Source organism: Triturus cristatus, chromosome 2_2 (genome assembly GCF_964204655.1).
Source record: "Triturus cristatus chromosome 2_2, aTriCri1.1, whole genome shotgun sequence".
NCBI classification, from domain to species: domain Eukaryota; kingdom Metazoa; phylum Chordata; class Amphibia; order Caudata; family Salamandridae; genus Triturus; species Triturus cristatus.
The window spans coordinates 556,884,674-556,893,891 of record NC_140582.1 but is presented as its reverse complement, the minus strand read 5'-3'; positions in this window follow the sequence as shown (position 1 = coordinate 556,893,891).

The following is a 9,218-nucleotide window of genomic DNA, read 5'->3' as shown; positions in this document are numbered from 1 at the left end:
AAGCGTTTCTAGTATTCTAGAGAAACTTAATTAAACTACTGTCAATATGGTTATAAATGTTTTGCGGAATTTTGACAGGAAGCATGGGTAACAACATAATAAAAATAGGTAAAAACATTATTTTGATAGTGTCAAGTCTGCCTCAAACAGGTAAACATGTAGGTGAGCATTTGTGTGGGAGGATTCCTATTTTATGGTTAATCTCTTCAAGATGTACATTATTAATTTCTGATATGTAATCTGAATATGAAATACTGAGGCATTTCAGTCTTGTGACTTTCCAGACAAAACCCATGTTTAGAAACATTTATTTGTAGCAAGACATATTAAGTGGCATAACTTCAGATTTTTCAATATTCAGATAATTACCAGAACATTTTGCATATGAATTTAGTACAACAAAGAAACTCAAGAATTGAGGTGACAGGCTTAGCCATTTATAGTAAAATATAATCTGCATATACAGTAAATGTAATATTATAGCCAATGAAGCTTGTGGATGTGTGCATTGTTTTCTAAAGAGGATGCGAGTGACAAAAAAGTAACAATGGTGATAGGTGACAACCTTGTCTCATGACTCTTTTGAGTAGGAGGATTGTAAAACATTATTGAAAATAGAAGTCTGGTGATAAGAATATAATAAATTATAATCAGTTATGGGCAAGGATACCACTGACCCTGCGCAAGCTCACGTACTGGACTAGTGCCACACCAAGTCAATACATTCAATGATACAATATTTTTCTTGTAGGGATCAATTATCTAACATTTATTCAACACATGAACTTATACACATATTCATCTCATTTTCCGATTTGATTTATTTTGACAGACTATCATATAAGGCTTCTCGACAGAGAGCCCGATTCACAGAACTAACTTAAGACAAAATCCTAAACTTACTACCATTTTGGTATTCACAGAAGGCACTTACTCATTTTGATATTCACAGAAGGCACTTACTCATGTTGGTATTCACAGAAGTTAGGAGTCCTAACTTTAGGACTCCAAATTGCCTTCTGTGAATACCGAAAGTCTTAAAGTTAGGATTTTTCTCAGTTTAGGAGTAGTAAAGTTAGGACTCCTAACTTTAGGACTCCTAAATGCCTTCTGTGAATACCAAAAGAACACCCCCTCACTGTGTAGAACAGAAGTTAAGTGGGGGCTCCCAAAATGCAGCAGATGTCGTGCATTGTGGTGATGGGGACTAAACCCCCCTCAACACAGTGACCAAAAGGTAAGTGTCATCATGGTCAAAGCTGTAAATAACAAACAGCATGTATGATCCCTGCTCCCAACACATCAAACACTTCTGGGGCTAACTAGTGGTTGTGTCCCATACACACAGAGATGTGGTGAGGCAAACAGTGCTGTGAAAACATAACACATTCTCGGCCATGTGCAGACAAGCACCACACATGGGGGCTGACAATGCATATAGCGTACAATGACACAACAGCAGAAGTGACCATCAACAAGCATGCACACATCTCGAAAATAGACACACCAATCAAAACAACTTGTCTAGACTGTAGGTGTCAGATCCCAAACTCACATTCCATGCCAGCAATGGCACCCACCAACCAGGATGAATGTGCACAATGATGTGAAATGACACACAGGCATAGCATGCAACATCACAGAAACAGCATCCAGACAAAGGCCCACAACAGCAATACCAATGCACTGGTGCAGATGCACAAACACAAACAGGCAGACTCACACTGCACATCGGACACTGCGTGTGTCTGTGTGTCTCACAGTATCCCCAGGCAACAACACAACGCATGAGGGGGTCTGAACCACAGTGACACAGATGTGGACACAGTGCCATACAAAAGTAAACCATCATTGGGACACCCTCAGTGGGCAATCAGGCGTTGGGAGATGAGAGGAAGCACAACAGACACATGTGACACAAGATGGAATGAACACCAACTAACACAGCAAGAGGCTGACACACAACAGCACTACCCCCAGGGAACAGACATTGGGGTGACACAAGCATGCATGACACCTCCACTGTGATGCTAAAGGCAGATGTCGTACAAACTGGGAAACTCATACATGTGTCCTGTGCCACAAACGTACATTACACATACAAAAACACAAATCACTCAGCATGGCCCCTCATCCATGGACAAATGGGAGCTAGGGGACCACCTATGCAAACATTCACATCAGTCTACCCCCAACACCACACACCCTGAACTGCAACAATGTGTATCTGTGAAGCCCACATGGACAGGTGACATTGCACATGCACCCATGACAAACACAGGAATGTTGGGAGGAACTAAGCTGCACAGACACATCACACAAGGACAGTTTACAACCCTGGAGAATGACAGACATACTGCACAGTATGCGGTGCATGGCCATTACCTCAAAGCTCATGTAACCTTCAGAATTCCTGCCACAGTCCCAGGACATTGCAGATGCCAAGAAGAAACACAAGGCACACATGCTGACACCTGCCAGCATTGCAGCCATTAACCCGACAAGTGGGAGCAGTCGCACACACATACAAATGTCTCAATCACTGAAAACTACCACCTAGGGACAACTACATGATTTAGAAAATATACAGGTGCCTTGAGGAACGCTGGCTGTGTCCCATCTGTGTCTGACAACATCATCACCACTCAGAACCGACAGATCCTAATGATGATACACCAATTAACAGTAGTGTGTCATGCACCCACACATCTGGTAGCCCATTGGAAAAGTAGTGGGATGAACCCAGTACCACTCAGCAAGCATCAACAACAGGAACATATCAAGGGAATACTGTCTGTGTATGAACAGGGATGTGGACACACACACATGCTCATACAACACACACCATGGGCCCAGGCCATGTCACTGGACAACACACTTACTTGAGGGGACACAACTCCTGTGGGAGCTCACTCATGTCTGCAGAACACTTGGTCAGTCAGCCATCAGTTACCGCACAATGAAGGATCTGGTCACAACAGCCTGGGTACGTGAGTCTCCCCTAAGTCATCTGCACATACCCGAAACTTATGTCTAGCAAGTTGCACAGAGGCCCCAGTTGCTCCTATTACAATGATGCCCACACCTGTAGGTCCAGTGTTGAAGAGCACAAAGTATGTGGAAGTGACAAATTGGACAATGGGAAGCACATCATATGTGCAGGGGTGCAAGCCACATATGTGACCATGCAAATGAAATGCTCACAGAGAGATGTACACAAATAGTTGATCCTGACACACCCACGTAACTGCAAAGGCTGACATGGATACCCAGCAGAATAGAATACATATCTCATGGACCACAGGTAGTACCTCACATCAACACATCCGTATTCAACATTGTAAACCAAGCATTACAGGTGCAAGGGCATGTAAAATAACATCAACATAATGTACAGCTAAATCAAGTTCACAGGGATAAAGAAAAAAGCTTTATTCAGCATATTAAAAGTGAAACGTCTGTTCTAACAAAAGGCCAGTCCATGTCCAAATGCCAAGGAGTGAACTAGAGTGACAAATTCAGTATATGAAAATCTGAAAGTCTGTGCAAACAAAAGGCCAATGGCCAGTCTATGTCCAAATGCCAAGGAGTGAAGTAGAGTGACAACTGTCACACCTTGCTTGCCTGTACTGCTAAGGACCGGGGTCATCCCTTCGGAGGGGCATACACGGGGGCAGGCCAGGCACCGCAGGGACAGGATCAGGGCGCAGCAGAAGGAGGCAGTGGAGCTGACTGAAGTGGTGGGTGCTGTCACAACTGCGGGGCACAAGTCAGATGGGGTGGGTGCCGGCACAACTCCAGTGGTATGAGAACAGTGGTCCCAGCATACAGAATGATTCAATACAAAGCATTTAGAAAAACAATGTACCAAGAAACCTTTTAAGGAGGTTCAAATGCCTATTTAATCACATTGAACACTTATAATTTGTTATTACTGAGCTCCATAGTACAGACAACATTTTTGGTATCATAATAGTGCCCAGAAAAGAGGAGGAGGGGTCAGGAGGTGAGTGATAAAGTGTAGGATTTGGAAGGAAGTGAATACAAAAAATAGATGCATTAAGAACACAATCAAATTAATCGGCAAAATTAAATCTCTGCCGTATTTAAATTCAGATCAAATCATGATTCAAATATCTACAATTCTAAGAGAAGCCATATATATGAAGAAGATCACAGTACATCCTGAACTGGTGATAATATTGGCAAAGATGTTGTGTCGACGTTTCGACCCCTTAAGGCATGTAGGTACTCATTGCGACCTTACGGGATGGGGTCTTCATCAGGACTGGGGTGCAAGTGGAAGGGGGGGTGGGTGTGGGCACCTAAAAAACAAAATTGAACGAGCGTAAGGCTAATAGATCTATAAAAACGGGAAAGAAATTAATTGCAATAGTTATAAAAAAAGGTTACCCTATCTGTCAGAAGACAGGACTCTAAGACGTCAAAGGATCGTCAAAGGTGGAGGGTATCAAACTCCCCGAAGTTAACGACAGAAGCGGGAAAAGAGGTATCCACCTAAAATCGAATAGGTAAGTTAGTGGATAGAGTGGAGATAAATTACCAAACAAAGGCGCTCCACGATTAGGCGCATAACTTACTATGTCGCAGAAAGGCTTTTCTGTCGAGTTAAATCAGGAGGCTCTCAATATTCAGCACTCCCGGAAAGAAATCCAATTCATTATGGACAAGGCAGTTGGGGACTAGTCGCCACTAATTCGCCGCCAAGGAATTAATCTAAAAAGGAGGGGAGGGAGGGAGAGGATTAAACAACCAGACGTCAGAAAGGACCTGCATAAATCACAAAGCATGAATGAAGGCACAGGGGTCCAGCTACGTGGAGCTAGTGAGGAAGGAACGTGCCATTAATACGCGCGTGGCCAGCAAAATCATGAAGGTATCGTGATCTGAAAAATGTGACCCCGAGGGTTCTTAAGTATGCTAAAGAATACCCAACCGGTCCAGTCACTGAGGATAGTAGGACAAAGGACCGTGTTGACCAGTGAATTAATAAAATGTATTAGTAAGCGGCTTAAATATAAGGGCAACGCAGCAAATAAGTGAAAACAGTACAGTTGTCAGGAGAAAAAACGGACAAACTGCACAAAGTAATGCAACAATCAGTTAACGGGGAGCTACAAGGATGCTCTTACCCTGCTTCTCCGGTCCCGTGTGAAGGATGAAGGGGAAGCGAGCCGAGTGATCGTAGGTTTACTTAAGATGCGAGATCATCACGTGATCTCCGTTATTGTGCTGGCGCTAAATGCCGGTGGCTTAACGTAATGGAAAAAAGACTTTGGTTGGAAGATTACCGGGAGCGGTGGACAAAGTTCCGTGGTTGGCATATTCCTCTAAATGGTAAAAGAATGACCTAGTGTGATTCAAATGAAACCATCAAACTTGAGCTAAGTGTATATATATACTCGTGAAGGCAGAAAACAATATAAGTTGTCCATATGCAGTGTATATATAACAGTCAAACATTAACAAATGTCGAGTAAAGTTTTACATATTGTCATACCACATAGGTAAATAGTTCGTACAGAAAGTAAATGAACTAAGTACTTATTAGTGTTAAATGACAACCAATGATTAAAAGGGGGGTTTTCATTCAGGGGTTAGAAGGCGATACAGGAAAAGGTTACAAATCCGTAAAAAAACAATGAAGTTAAATTCGAAGGACTGCTAGCTGGGCGTAGCTACCATCGAGTTCATTCAATCCATTAATTACAGTGTCCAATTTAGTCATCCATTTAGATTCTCTTACATTTAGAATAGCTGATAGATTGCCGCCTCTGGGGCCCACTTTTACCTTTTCTAACACCAACCATTTAAGATCATCAGGCTTGTGATTCTTTATGACACAGTGTTCAACAAGGGGTGCACCCACTACATTACACCGGATACGGCTGTGGTGTTGCAGAATGCGGGACTTGACTTTCTGTTGTGTCTGTCCAATGTAGAGGAGTCCACATGGGCAACTGATGCCATAGATTACATTAGTAGAGTTACAATTGGTAAACGAGCTCAAGGTGATCGAATGTTCTTTGTAGCAGAAATTTTTTGTCGTAACTGTTGTTTCACAGGCCTTACAATGACCACACTTAAAATGCCCCATCACTGGAGGCAGGCTCCAAAGTTCTTGGATGGTTGGTGCTGTTGTTGTTTCAAGGAAAGACTGAACTACATAGTCCTTCACACTTCTGGCTTTCTTGAAAGAATGCATAGGTGGAGTGTGTTGGTCGATGTCATCGGCTACCAGTTTCCAGTGTTGATTAATCACTTTCTTGATTGCGTTGCTTCGTGTTGAAAATGTAGTAACACAAATCATTCTCTGCAAAGACGAGTCTTGTCTGACCTTGGGTGTTAAGAGAGTTTCTCTCGGGTTATACCAAGCCCTCTTGCGTGCTTTCTTGATCAGCCTCCTCGGGTAACCCCTAGTGGTTAATCGGTTACTGAGATCTTCAGATTCTTTGAAATAGTCATCCTTTTTGGCACAACTCCAGTGGGCAGGTCAGATGGAGTGGATTGGCTCACCACTGCAGTGCCCAAGTCAGACGGGGTGGTCGTGGACTCCAAAGCAGTGCCTACATCCATGGGAGCGGAATGGGGTACAGGTGAGGTCGGCAGGGCAGGGGGGGACACGGTCCCCACATCAGTGGCACCAACTGTCTGACCAGGTGTGGAGGAAAAAGTGCTAGGGGGGGATGACCTTAGCATTTTGGGGATGGTGTATCTGTATGTGGGGGAACCCGGGGCAGGGAGTGGCGGGGGAACCTCTGGAGTGGTGGCCTGGGGGATGGAGGACGGAGACTTTGCCTTGGAGCTGCTTGGTGGCGGGGGGTCTTGATCTTCTGGCGCCGGGGGACTTGCGGGTGGGCGTCTCTGTCTGACTGCGCCTGGGGGAGGGTGTCCGGGTGTGAGGGGCACTCCCTTCTGTGTGTGGGGACTTGCTCTTCCCCTTGTAATCAGGATCTGCAGGGTCGATGGGGAAGAGGCCAAGGTCACAGAGAAAGAGCTTCTGGGGGGATGGGGTTGCAGGTGAGGCAAGGAAAGGGGGCTGGGAGGGAGAGATCTCGGAGGACTGCAGAGTGGTTGTGGATGTCTGTGTGTGTGTCAGCAAACCAGCCCCTGTGAGTGTGGAATCAGTCCCCTGTGCTTGCTTGTGTGCATGTCTAGACCTTGGTTTCGGGGTTTCTGTGCTTGGGACAGGTGGGTGCTAGGAACCGTGGGTGGTGCAGGGGTAGGAGGTGTGCGGGACTGTTGGAGGAGGGACACTGCTGCCATCAGGGAGGAGGCCACGGACTGATTGGTCCTCTATAGGGCAGCAGACATGCCCGAGGAAATGCCCTCCATGAATTACACCAGTTGTGTCAACAGACCTGTGTGTGCATGGAGGACCTTCAGCATCGACGTCTGCCCTACATGGATCTGTCAAAGTAAGTCCACAGACTCCTCACTCAGGGCAGCAGGGGACACAGGGGCAGGGGGTGTTGTGCCTGGCACAAAGGAGTCATGCTCACAAACACGGGAGCACACAGGGACCTCTGGGATGGGAGCCAATGGCAGGGTGGTGGTGGTGGCGGGGGTGGGGACAGCCTCACTAGCTGGGGTTTGGTGGCTGCTGACACCCACCTCCACAAGGGAGTCATCCTCAGAGCTGCTGTGGCCCTCAGCTGGGGGGGATGGTGCTGACGACTCCTCTGTGTGGCTCCACTCGCCCTCTGTGCCACTGGGTCCACCGACTCCTCCCCTTCTGTCCCTGTCGGGCTCTGTGGCTCCTCCTGGTCCATGGAGCTGTCCCCTCCTGTGGCCGTGGATGTATATGGGTAGGAATAGGAAGTAAGAGAACAACATCAGTCACCTGCACTGACTGCACACACCACAGTGAGTACATCACATCACAGGGCAAGCCCTGGCATCATCAGCTGAACACAGCCCAAGGTGCCAACACTGTTTAGGATAAGACAATTGTCATTCTCAACAACAACCATGGCACACATATCCCTCCTTGACTGTCACATATATGTCCGTTGCATGTTGGATGCTAACACCCCAATGTGCCAACATGCACCACCCACACATTAGTTGTACATGCAAGTGAACATGTAGGAGTATGTCACTATACACACAGCACATCTCTTGCTACTGACACAGTACAGGTGTCCGGATGAAGGGATGGCCAGAGACTCATTCCACATGCTTGTGATGCATGCCAGCAACACACACTATGATGTACTCCTGTCCTGATGGTCAATGCCACAGTGTGGTGCATGGTGCACACTTGAACACAATGCAGGCTCACTCATAGCAAGTTAAATGCCATGGCAGTGGTATGCCCTGAAAGTCAGTCAACACTGTCTCCTGTCACAGGGGCAGGACATCCAGACAACAACAATATTCACTGACTCACAATCCTAGCTCTGGGGTAAAGCAAACTCAGCAGATGACCGACGCACTTGCCCATCCCATGCAAACAACATATCCAGGACCCAGAAGACCCCACATCATGCAAATCAGACATATGAGTCTGAGCAAACACTAATCCCTGTACATTAACACATCACAGTCTGCCATGCATGTAACCCAGCTGCATGAAGGACACAGTTGCATACACCATTGTGCGCTGTCAGATGATCACATACCTATATGTCACATAGGTCTTGTCTCTCACAGTCACATCGCAGATGTCATGCTGACCCTCTGAATCATGGACACCCCAGTACGTAGCAACAAGCCACACCCTAATGACACAGAGGCAGACACCTGAGGGCACATGTCACTGAGCACAACCTGCAATTTCATACACAGGAGTGGGATTACAGAGTGTTTCTAAATGCCCTTGAGGGGGCATGACTGGCCAGGACTAAGTGAAACAGTGTTTGGCCCTGGACAGTAGTCAGGTGGCAAAGCAAGTGTGACATACTCGCTATACATAATCCTGAGGACCAAAAATTGAATTGGACTCCCCAGCTGCATGGCTTTGTTTGGAATACCCCAGCCACATGTTACGAGTCAGACCAGCAATTGGAATACATCTCAAGGGCACACACAGATCACATGTCAGATCTTAGGCATTGTGTAAACAATTGACCCACCCATGAAACACACAACAGATTCACGGGGACTGATGCTGACCGGTACCTGAAGCATAGCTGACTGCAGGGACACAGTGCCCTAGTGACACAAGCAACAGATTGGAGGGGCGTCACCTGTGG